Below are 12,863 nucleotides of genomic sequence, written 5' to 3' on the forward strand. Positions count from 1 at the left end.
ATTCATTATGTGCATTCAAAATGTGCTATTGTATTATCATGTAGTAGTTCAGATGGGTAGCTGGGTCAGCATGCGTAGGCTGCAAAGGAACAAGTAATAGGTTTATTCCATGCTGAAAACAAGAAGAAAGAAAACACAACGTTTCGGCCGTGGAGCCTTCTTCAGGTGTATTATCATTGCACTGATCTGTATTGTTTTATTTTTTCTTAAATTAATGTATTGTATACCTGAATGTATTTTGTTTTTTCAATTCATGTACATTGGACTAAATAAGAACAGCTGCAAAGAAAATTAACAAAAGTTTTTTTTCTTAAGGCGTGTGCCCCCCGACCACGATCTCCGCCATCTCTCTGTCAGCGGAGAAGCTAGGAAAATAAACTCCACTCGCTGAGACAGCTAGTGAAGGACACAGAGAGATTTGACCCCACAGTGTCAGGGAATAATGTCAAGAGTTATATTCATGATGCCACAGAACCGGAGAAAGTGTTGCTGGTGAGAAAAACTACCAGCAGAGCCATACATGAGTGGATGGCAAGGCAGACGAAAGAGGTCTGTATTGACTTTGAGGAGCTGTGCCAAGCTCTGATCCAAGAGTACAGTGCGTTTATTGACCTGATTGCTGCCGTGGCCACCGCCCATCACATTAAGCACGAGAGAGCTGAGTCCCCTCGTGAATATTACAAGAAAATTAGAAGCACTTATTTTTCAGGGTGAAATTATGAGGGTTGTGAAGAGAACGCAAATTTCAAGCGTTTATTCATTGCCAATCTCCACCCGTCAGTCAGAAAAATGATCGTGATGCATGCAGATGCACAAACCATGAAAATGACTGATATTAGGAGATAAGTGCCGAAAGCCTGGGAGTATGAGGTCCACGGTCTCTCCAATCAAAAAGCTATTAAAGCGACTGTGTTTGCCGCCAGCAGGATTAATACCCTCCTGCTCAAAGGAGCGGAAGCTGCTGAGCCAGCAAAGCAGGCATACAGGACTGCACCCAGCGTCCTAAACGCCGTGAGAACACCGGGGGAGGAAAAGGACTAGAGAAAGCTAGCCAAAAGGATGCGGTAGCTGCCCGCCTGGCCAGGCTTGAACAGGCTTGATTTGGACAGGGACAAACTTTCCCCAAGGCTGCCAGAAATGAGCTAGATCTCTCCACCTCAGGAGAGCGGGCCACGCGCCTCTCCACTGGAAGAGGCGGAGACCCGCACCCTCCCCCTCCCTCAGTCTATCAGATTGAGCTGAATGGTTCCTGGTTGGATGAGCTGTGCTCACACAGTGTCCACCGAACACAGTCGCCCAGGCGGAGATTTCTTCTGTGCCCTCTGGACAAGAAGTACATTTTCTTGTTTCCCGGATATACAGGGAAGTCCTGCCCTGGCCAAGGTCCCAACAGCCTCCCTGCCACAGAAGCGGTGCTCCAAGCAGCCGCCTGATCCACCAGGTAAAGCACACCCCTTTTACATCCCTAAAGAGGAGCGGATCTCCTCACCTGGTGATGAAAAGGAGTTTTCCCTTTGCACCCTGCCAGGACCACAGGTCAGGACCACCACTCCGCGTTGGTGGAAGAGATCCAGATGGCAGGAGAGCAGGTTGGTGATGTAGCCCTCACCCTTCGCTCTGAGAAGTCTTCTATTAATGAGGATCTGTTTGAGCAGCTGTCACAGAGCCACCGCCAAGTGACCCTGGTGCAACATTCACAGGTTAGACAGGGGGCTCAGCTGGACACTGGGTCTAGTGTGCTGTGGACACACCTGAGTCCAGATGCCAATCCCCTCTGCTGTGACCCAGGGAACTTGCAGTCAGGTAACATTATTTCTCAGGCCTGCCAGGTAGTGAGTGAGATTGACCTGATTGTTCCTGCCTCTACGGCAGGGTTTCCAACACACCCTGTCCCCAGGAAGGGGACTGAGTCTGAGCAATGGTAGTACACCCAGACTGGAGCTGGATGGTCAAGCCACCCGCCTGTTAGTGCAAAACATGGCAAAGGGGGGTGTCAGAATCCCCTCCCGCACTGACCTGGGCCTGGTGAGTGATAGCGAGTTCCATGACTGTGAACTAGCTATCCCAGTGCTGGGGCAGCTCCCTGACCCCCTAACGAGGGAAGGGGGGAGCGAGCAGGTGTCCTAAACCCACCCCCAGCGAACGATTGCAAACATGCTGTTAGAGGGATTCTTCAATCAGGAGGTGTGTAGGGTGGACCTGAACAGTGAGAATGGGATAATCATTCCAGTTCACTCAGGGGCTCCAGATGACCACTAAACTGAGGGTTAGGCAGGCTCTACCACTGCACCACCCCCAGTGGGGTTCTTTGAGCACAGGCATGAACAAATTGAAAAAGCAGATGCCCTGGAAATCGAGGAGCAGCATCTGCAGCTACGCCAGATCTCCCCAGATTTCCAGGACATTGTCGCACAGGATGCCACATGGCATACCAAGAAAGACACCATGTACATGCTCCGCCAGCTTAGAAAGGGGACAGTCACTCAGGAGGAAATGAATGGGATCAGCCACCCTAAAAGATTTTTAGGGGCACTGATTGCTGCTACTGTTGTGGGTTTGCTATTCTTGGTATGTCTGTTTGCCACTTACACTGTCACCCTGACGACCTTGGGCAGGCAGATGTCAGAGATTAGTGACAGGCTGTATCAACAGCAGCAGGAGCTGGAAAGCCTAGGGAAAACCCTACGGATAACTTTCTATGCAACAGGGTTAACTCATATCCTCCACCCATTGAGCAGGATTGTCGGTGTTGTATGTTTACGCTTGTGTGCAACAGGCCAGAATGGTGACACAAGACCTGTTTAGGGAGCTTAGTGCCACTGTAGCCAGTCTAGCCTTGGGACAAATCCCAACCCACTTGATCCCACTCTTCTCAGTAGAAGAGCATGCAACATTAACCACTCTACCGTTTGTAGCTCACCTAGAAGGTGATCCAAGATTGAACCTGGTTCCAAATCTTGAGATGGGTATGTCTACCAAAGCTATCCATTGTCTGTGTCTAAATGATCCACCAATGAAGGGTGTAAAGCTACTATAATGGACAGAGGGAGGTTAATGAACCCCATGGAGAGCAGGTGGGAAGTAAATGGCTGGTCAGCACACCACATTTAACTGTCACTATGACTTGTGACAGGCATGATACAGCTACCACAATGCAGCCGCCCAATCAAACAGTTTTCTGCATGTTCCTGAGGAGGCCATCTTGGTCTTGGTGACTTAACACTGTACTGTCTAGAGTCAGACAATATAAGACCAAACGTGAGGTCGTGAATGCCTTCAGGGGCCACACTGTTGAATTGGGTAGTAAAATCCAAGAAACAGTAAGCCTTGAAGGGGTACAGGTAGTTGAGTTTGCTTTTAATGGAACAGATCTCCAGACTGCCCTGGTGGGTGCCCAAGACAGTTTTGAGGTTCACCAGTGTTGTTATTCTATCGCTGCTGCTGGGTAGCTGGATCATGACTGGCATGGTACTCTGGATGCTATACTCTCACATCATGATGTACTCCGGGGAGCATAAATGGGTCAAAGGTAGCACGTCAAAGAAAGGAGGTGACCACTCCCCAAATATCTGCCTACTGCAGAGGTATCAGATACTGACAGTGAACTTCCTGATGTGTAATGCCTAGACTGAGATGATGTCTACTACCTTGTTTATACATACTCCAGGTGCTATGATAAGCTAAGTGATGGTCAGTATCTCATGTGAGTGTGACTTGTCATCTGTTCTAGCAGATGTTATTCATCATGTTTGATTCCAATGCTGGTTCCTGTATGAATTCTCGAGAAATAATGTGGACCTTGTAGGTTAATGTTTTAATGATACAAGGGGCATCACTTAATCCTGTGTTTTGGTTTGAAGACAACAACGTCTCAGGACCTCGTGACCTTCAAAAAGGGGGGAAATGTAGCGGCAAGGCTTATTAATAATACAGGAATTAAGTTTGCTGCTTCCTTGCCAGTCTCTCTCTCCCTCATCTTAGTGGTGCTGGACACAGAGATCCATGACGGCCACTATGTCCGAGTGCCAGGACTTTACTGTGTTCTAAGAGTCGACATCAGAGGTCACCCGCGTGTAACCAAAGGGTCCGCCCGAGGTTAGCCCAGCAGCAAACCTGCTGGGCTAACCTCCCAGTGGGGGGCCGATGGGGGGCCGGTACCCCACCGCAAAAGCTCGCCTGATCAATGAGTGAACTACGGTCAGAACTATAGACAGCTGAATCTCAGTATTCAGGACTAGCATTACATCAGGAACGAACCGGTCTTATTCCCGTCTAAAGAGTGTGATTTGCTTGGACCCGCAGTCACTTTTCATGTGCACAAACTGTGCTAGTTCAGCCAAAACTAACAAGCTGGTCTTCAGAGAGCCCACTGCCAGCACGCCGCAGCATGAATCTCAGAATCCTACTCCCACACCTCACGCCGCACCAGGACGGCCTGGCACTGGGCCAGAGGACGCCGATTGGACACAGCAACAGCCTGTAGCTGTTCCTTTGTCTTCCCGGGAGATCTGAATCCACATAGATTGGATGAGTATTCAACATTCTGCATTACAGCTTGAGAATTCAATTGTTACCTCAACCCCAGGTGATATAAATTTAACTCCTATGAGTGACATACTTGCTTTGGAGTATCTAGTGTGTTGTAATCAAAGTTAATTTACGAAACAGTAAAAATGAATGGTATACTGAATGTATGTCTCTCTTGGTATTTGTAACTCTTCGTTATTGAATATATACCTTTTGTATTCTGCTAACCCTCACTATAAGATCTGTTATGTTTATATGCACATTTTATATATTAATAAATGTATTGTCACGTGTTAGTATCCGTGTGTGTGCGTTGCTGAGTTATTCCACAAGGTCGGTTTTCTAATAGCCATCAAAGAATAATTTTGTGACTTACTGCTACGATTAATAATTGTCCCAGTAAATGCACAAAACCCCTTAAGCATCAATGAAGATAATCTTTCAAATCAATCAGGCCCTATGACAGCTTAAATCTGATTTGTTTAATCGACAGCAATGTAATCGGATTAGTGGCTTTATGACTTTTCAGGTATGTACAGTATGTATGGCGATGCCACTGGGATCTATCTTAGAACCCTTATTATTTACTGTAGCATTGTTATTATCTTCCTTTGAGCAGTAGAATTCATGGCGTTAGTGTTCTTTCAGTTGCACACTATTTCTTGCTTGTAGTCTCTTCCTTTGTCTGATACAGATAAATTAATGCAGATTTTTCTTTCATGTAGAATTGGTTTTTAAATGCTCTTTTTTTACTATTTCCTTCACCTCAATCCATGTTTTACTTCTTTCACCTTAAATAAGTTACAGCACTTTATATACTGTACGGAATCCAGGTGTCCGGGTCTTGATGGATTCTCAGTTAAATAGTCACATTCTGCAGTTTCGGTTTTAAATCCAGCACATGTGAACTAGTACATACAGTATCACTGATTGTAAAATCATGTTGTTGATTTGCAAGCTTTTGAATGGCCTCAGTCCAATGTAGCTGGAAGATGTGCTTGAAGTCCAGTCTCATTCTCCAAACTAAACGTACGATCAACAATCTCTGGTCCTCTTTCCATCCCAGATCAAGACCGTGCTCCATGAAGGAATTGGGGAAGAGCAATAATGTCTCCAAATCCATCGTCATTCTAAGGCATGAGTCACAAAATCATATTTTTTTCTCCATTACTCTTGATTATATCAACTATTCTGTTTTATTGAATTATTTTTGGGACCTCTTAGATTTGAATATTTTTATCTCTGTCAATCTTTTATGTACAGGGCTTTGGAATATCTTAATGAAAGATGATAAATATAAAACAAAACTAATCTAAAGTAGTTTTAGAATCGAAAGTAGATGAATATTCATTGATATTTTTCTCAGTTAAGTGGTAGATATTACCCATATTCTTCATCTGGTAATCTGTTGTTCAAATTCAAGTTTATTGTCATTATAAGATAAAGATAAGATCATTAGATCATAAGATCATTGTCATTATACTCATACATAGGTACAGTATATGGTATAATGAAATGCTATTTAGCTAGTTCTCAGATGGTAAGTAGTACAAAAAACAACAATACAATTGTATAAGAAAAGAAAGACAGAGACAACAGGCAATGTGCAAAACAACAACATTATCAGATAATGTGCAAAACAACAACAGGTAACAGGTAATGTGCAAAACAGCAGTTGTGCAAAATCATACATCAACAGAATGAAATAAAGGATTCAAAATTATGGGAAGCGAGCTTCTTGACATGTGAGGTAGAGGTAGATTTCAATGTGTGTTTGAGTTTTGATGAAGAGAGAAGGCACTGTGAGGTTCAGATGGTAGGTGAGAGAGGCTGGGAGTTTAATAGTTTGATAGTGCGGGGGTAAAAACTGTCTCTGAGTCTGGTAGTCTGGGCCCGAATGCTCCGATACTGTTTTCCAGATGGTAGAGGGTCAAACGTTCTGTAGCTGGGGTGTGTGGGGTCTTTGATGGTGCTTATTTCCTCAAGCATTGTCTGTCATAAATGTCCTGGATGGATGGAAGAGCGACCCCAGTGATGGACTGGGCAGTTTTCATCACCCGCTGTAGGGCTTTACTGTAGTCAACAACACTCCAGTTGCCATAGCACACTGTGATGCAACCTGTCAGAATGCTTTTTATAGTGCATCTGTAAAAGGTAGTAAAGATCTGGGGAGATATCTTAGCCTTTTTCAACTGTCTTATGAAGTACAGGCGCTGTTGCACTTTCTTAATCAGACAAGTGGTGTTGAGAGACCATGTGAGGTCCTCGGTGATATGGACACCAAGGAATTTGAAGTTACTAACCCTTTCCACCTCAGTCCCATTGATGTGGATAGGGGCATGACCTATTTGCAGTTTTCTGAAATCGACGATCAGCTCCTTGGTTTTGCTGATGTTGAGGGTGAGGTTGTTGTCTTCACACCACGTTGAAAGAAGATTGACCTCCTCCCTGTAGGCCCTCTCATGATTGTCTGTGATCAGACACACAACTGTGGTGTCATCGGCAAACTTGATGATGGAGTTGGCCTTACAGTCGTGGGAGTAGAGCATTGGACTAAGCACACAACCCTGGGGGACCCCAGGGTTCAAAGTAAGTGTGCTGGAGGTGTGGTTTCCAAGCCTGACAGCCTGGAGTCTCCCTGTCAGGAAGTCCAGAATCCAGGTACAGAGGGTGGTGTCAAGACCCAGTGCACTGAGTTTCTTAACTTGTTTCTCTGGAATGATGATGTTAAAAGCTGAGCTGAAGTCGATGAATAGTAGTCTTGCATATGTGTTATTTTGTGGTTTTCTTAGGTATTGGGATGATGGTGGTTGTCTTGTAGCAGGTGGGGACTACAGCTTGGGCCAGAGAAATGTTGAAAGGGTTGTTTTACACAGTTGATCCTGCAAGGCTATAGAATTGACCAGCAAGATGAGACTTGTTATAGTATAAAATCAGAATCGCCAAGCGAGAGCCCCTACAGCCACTGTTCTCAGTGGGTTTGTCTCAGCATCAGGAACTCTCTAAGGGATTTTATCAGGGATCAGCCTCTGTCCACATTCCTCTCATTTTCCATCTTGTTTTGTATTGTACTGTAGTAGAGCTGGATATAAAGGAATAGGCTATTTTATCACACAGATCATAAATAAGGACTAAATAAGGACTTCATTATCACTCCAAACCATCCTTAGAATTACTAAATAATAGAGTTAAAGATTTTTGAGTTATTCCCATGGTGAGTTAGTCTCTTAACCTCACTAGTTTCTGTGCTTTCTGGCTTTTTTAAAGCACAACTCGTGCTGAAGTTCCGGCAGTGTTGGGAGACAAGGAAGAGTTCATCATCACAAGATAGGCAGCTTATTTCCGGGCTGTTTACAGCGGATCGGTCCGCTCTGTGACCTAGCACATCATATATTAAGACTGGCACAATTAATATAAAGAGATGAATAACACATGTCCATCCATCACCAGAAAGACTCGTTAATCTGCAGGTTTCGTTAGCCTGCAGCCCGAGACAGGACTAAACCCTTTCTTTAAAAACTCATCAATGAACTCTGACCGTCACCCAACCTGTGATTGGATCATTTTGATGTCAGTAATGATTGTACTATTTAGCCTAGAAATGGTCTATATAGGATGAGATTTTGATTGGACGGTCATTTCCTAACAGTCACGAAAGGAGGGTTGAACCCGAAAGATCATCCAATCACTTCTCGGGGTGACGGTCGGTCACAGAAAGGTACTTGGCGGTACTGATCAACTGAGCTCTCTTGAAACCGGAAAGGAAATAAGTTAATAAAATGATCATAAGGTAGGTTGTTGTACTGAAATATTACTTTTTTCGTATGTTGGTGGCTGAACTTCTACAGCAATACGCTTTTACTGCTTTAGCCAATGTAAAACGTTCAAAAGATTGTCTGAGACCATTACTACTGGACGTGTATTATTCACTCAATATTTAATTCCGTTTTGTGGTTGCGCTTCATAAACCTGAGAAGGAATGTAAATGTGTAGGCTACGTTAATTTTATAGCTTTAAAAACAAAGATTTATTGGTTTATTGGTATACTGTATGTGCAGTATGACATGACGCAGCTCGATAACGGTTTTGGGACTGTAACATAAGGACTGGTTTCGTAAATGTAAAGTAAATGGAGTTTAAGTAAATACTGAAATGTGGTCTCTTAACAGAACACTATTGCATTTTGCTATTCTTTCTGAATATTTATAAAATAAATGTTATAGATATAGCTCTGGCCGTCTGTTCAGAAGCTCTTTGTCGTTGATTAAATTGATAAATAACTATGAGCGGCTTTCCACTCTTAACCAGCGGACTTCCCCCGGTCACCGCCCAAGGCATGGTGCACGTAGGAAAGTCCAGAATTTATAAGTGATTATTTACTAATATCTTGCGATTGAGATACTTTGATGTGTGAACTTGTGTCTAGTTACAAGCTCTGATCTTGACGTGTAGGTTTACAGTTACTGGAAATTAAGAGCTGGTTTTGTGTTGTCTCCTGGTCTCGCTGCTCTTTCTGGAGCTGAGCCTATCTCGTCAGCAGGCCAGGGCGCTGGTCTCTGATCATCTATTATTTAGTCTTTCCTTTCAGATCAAACGCACCTTTAAAAACATATCTTGCTCTTGAGATGTCCTGACATTATTGTGTCGTATTGCAGTGCTGGCCACACAGAGTTCCTCAGTGTGTGAGATTGTAAGTGTTAATTCACCATTACCGTGTGTGAGTCACAGCCATGAGGGCCTTCGCCCAAAACACCACAAGATCCTCACGTAGAGCTGCCTACAACCACACTCCTAGGAGAAAACATTGTGTTAATGGTTGCTTGAGAAAAACATGGTTGTCCTGTACAAAATAACTCAGAATCTGTTGTTTTTCCATAAATATGTGTGAGCCAGTTCTACGGGTGACCATGCTTTACAGATGAGAAGCTTTTTAGTTCCTTTCTTTCTCCACACTTTAACCTTGCAGAAATGTTGGTAAATGTTTGTTTTATGTCCATAAAACTTTGTTTATGCCTTATCTTTTTATTTCTGAGGAAATGCAAGAATCTGTGTTTTGAGGAAAGTGTAATTACCTGGACATTCATGGCTGTCTGTACAACTGGCTCAGTTTACTGATGGCAGCTGCATCCTGAAGTTTACAGAAACATTTTGTCTCCTTCTGTAAGACAAAATTCTTACATATTTATTGGTTAACTGCATCATGCAGCATGACAATGACTCAAAACATATGACCAAGGCACAATAATGTCCTCAGCACAACATATTGAAGTAGGGCCTAGTATGGTACTGGATGCTAATCTGTGGTATTCCACACCTGATTAATTATTGTAAACAAAGTTAATAATGTCTTTTCACCAGGGTACACAATATTACGTTCATTCTTCAGTAGTTAATGATCGGTGAGGCTGGTATTTCACACGCAGATCTGTTGTGGCTCAGTTCTTTATTAGTGCTTACAGAGCAGACAATGATTGTGCTAAGTGTGGGTCAGAATTTCTGCAGGGGATATTGTGTTATGGACTGCATATAGACAGTCAAGATAAAAATAAGTCATGTGGCCATGTTTGAACCCATTTTTAGGGATGTTCATTCTGTTAGTAAAAATAAATTAGTTCAAGTAGCTGGGTGTGTCAGCATGCATAGGCTGCAAAAGAACAAATAAAGGTTTATTCCATGCTGAAAAGAGATGAAAAGAAACATGTTTCAGCTGTGGAGCCTTCTTCAGGTGTGAGAAAGACAGGGCAGTCAGCAAAGATAATTTAGGACAGAAGAACAAAAGCCGGGAGTGTGGAGGGGGGAGGTAGAGAGGCCACTCAGGTGGTGCAAAGTCTAGAGAGGTGAAAAGAGGTGTGAAGATGAAGCTTGCAAATGAATAGAGCAGATTAGAAGGAAACGAGTCTGTCGTTGAGAAAAGGGGGAAGGTGTGATCCTAGTCACAGGATAATTTTGATTTTGGATGTCTTTCTGGAATAGGAGTTAAGAAACCCTACTTTGAGAATGCAGACGGAAAGATCAGTGGGCTCATGACCATTAGAGGTGAAATGAGAAACTTTGGGCTTGGAGAAAGCTTTGATCCTCACAGCCCTAACATGTTCTCTGAAGCGGTCTCTGAGTCTCCTTCCTGTTTCTCCAGTGTAGATGGCTGGGCATTTTCTGCGACATGCAGTAAATAAGGTTGCTGGTGGTACAAGATGCCATCTGGGTGATCTGGAATTGTCCTGAGGGGCCTTGTATAAGTGTGGTGTTAGATGTGTACTTGCAGGTGATACAGCGAGCTCTGTTGCAGGGGAAAGTGCCTGGTGTGGATGGTTGTTGACGGCGGTCAAGGGAGCTGTGAACAAGGAGGTTATGCAGAGTATTTGGTCGGCGATATGAGATGGGGCAGTCAGACAAAAGGTACCGATGGAGGGATAAAAATTATACCTATGATGGTTAGGGCCTAATTGGCCAAATGGGTTTTGAGCAAAAGCAGTTTGGGTAATGGCCTGCCCAATTTATAAAGGAACAAACTGGTCTGAGTATTAAAAATAAATTGGATTGAAAATAAGAAAATAATTTGGCTGCCAAAATGGTTGAAATAGTACAGAAATTTAACCCATTTTCTCTCCCAGTATACCTACCTAGTAGTTGAAGCTTCTACAGTACCCAATATTCAAAGACAAATTCTCTTGTAATCTGTACAGGCTGGGAGGCCTGGTGAGACCCACATCGCTGAAGGGTGCTGTCAGAAGGTTTGCATTCCACTGCATTTATTTACACTGTCGACTACATATCGTTTCTGCGAGTACAAGTATTCACATGTCTGCATGGGCACAGTGTCGCGGAACAGCCTGCTTTTACTAAAGACCTGCCTTACAGACAAACTTGACTGAAAACATGAACCGCTATCATTTTCTGTTTAATAATTACCTTTTTGAGTAAATATTAACACTCATATCTCTAAGCCCATTGCACGAATGACATTGGAACACAGAAATGTGTTACTTACTGTACATGCTCCAGAATCTCATTCACTCCTTTATTCCACTCAGAAGTCATTCAGAGTTGATGAACAGAGTTCTTTCTTGATCATTGTGGATTAAAAATCGATCAATTAGAAACTAAAAGTTGCTTTTCTGTGATCCTGACCTGACGCATGTTTACAAGGTGAGCAGTGCTGTAAAACTGCTTCTGTTCTCCTGTATCTGACAAATCACGTGGTTTCAGACTGATCACCCAATCAGAATCGCACTGTTTTTTTCATGTCAAAGTAAAGTTTCTTTTACTTTGCAGAGCTCTCAAAACCTATACACTGTGTTCTTTGCTCCAGGAGCAAACAAAGTCTGATTTAATTTTAGTTGATTGTGGAGTAGATCTTTTTCTGTCTGTTCTTTTAGTTAAACTTATTTACTCTTTATCAACAACATCTTGGCAAACTAGTTCAGGTGGTTAGCTGCGTCAGCATGAGTAGGCAGCAAAGGAACAAGTAATAGGTTTATTCCATGCTGTAAAGAGAAGAAAGAAAACACTTCTTCTGCAGGCTCCGTGGCCGAAACGTTGTGTTTTCTTTCTTCTCTTTTCAGCATGGAATAAACCTATTACTTGTATCTTGGCAAACTGGCAAGTTCATAAGAATGTATTACTTTAAATAATTACTTTGGAACCTTTCTGCGGCGAAATGTCTGCTGTACAACCTGTATTTAATTGTATATCACATTTAGTCATTGGGAGACTAGTGAGCAGGAAGGGCCGAATCACATCACAGTTCATGGGAACTTGAATGTGAGTTGGCAAAAACATGGCGTCTTTACAGAACTTTCAGTGTTCACGATTTTGTGCTTAATTCCAAATTTGTATTTTTTTCTATAATGTCAATGTATTTATTTTGTTACTGACATTTAATAACCAGTCTGAGAAATTGGAACTCCAGTTCCCCTTTAAGCCACTCCATTTTCCATTATTTTCCATTAAAATTAATAGGTGGGGGGGAAGGGTTGTTTTAGAGTATGGATGTCATTTCTCACTTGAATTATTTTGGATTTGTTTTCAAGTACATGCAGGCATTCTAACACTTTTCCATGTGTACAAATATGTCCTTGTACGTCTTTATATTTGTTTCAGTACACTATTTGTCAGTGTATTGCAGTATACCCTGAGCACAGTCGCATTAGCATTCCTGTAAAATGTGGTAAGAATAGTTGGAAATAAACCAGATTTTTTGCATATTCTTATCTGGCATTTTTGCAGCATACAAAAGAGAAGCTATGTAGTGCATTGTGAATTGAGATACTTGCAGCCCTGCAGTCTTGAATCTCTTTAGCTGTTATTTTAGGAATTTCTCTTCACATCATTAATGA

The 12,863-nt window shown here is 42.8% G+C and overlaps 1 long non-coding RNA gene across 1 annotated transcript; it reads right to left on the reverse strand.

The window, feature by feature from the left end:
• Positions 1–4,994: 4,994 nt before the first annotated feature.
• LOC148676532 (uncharacterized) lies at positions 4,995–11,868 on the reverse strand. The gene is made up of 3 exons (XR_015927233.1): positions 11,516–11,868; positions 9,600–9,685; positions 4,995–9,318 (listed from the first exon to the last, which is right to left on the reverse strand). It is a non-coding gene; the product is annotated as an uncharacterized LOC148676532 (long non-coding RNA).
• Positions 11,869–12,863: the final 995 nt, after the last annotated feature.

The sequence above is a fragment of the Lepisosteus platostomus genome, chromosome 2 (assembly GCF_059453375.1).
Source record: "Lepisosteus platostomus isolate fLepPlt1 chromosome 2, fLepPlt1.hap1, whole genome shotgun sequence".
NCBI classification, from domain to species: Eukaryota; Metazoa; Chordata; class Actinopteri; order Semionotiformes; family Lepisosteidae; genus Lepisosteus; species Lepisosteus platostomus.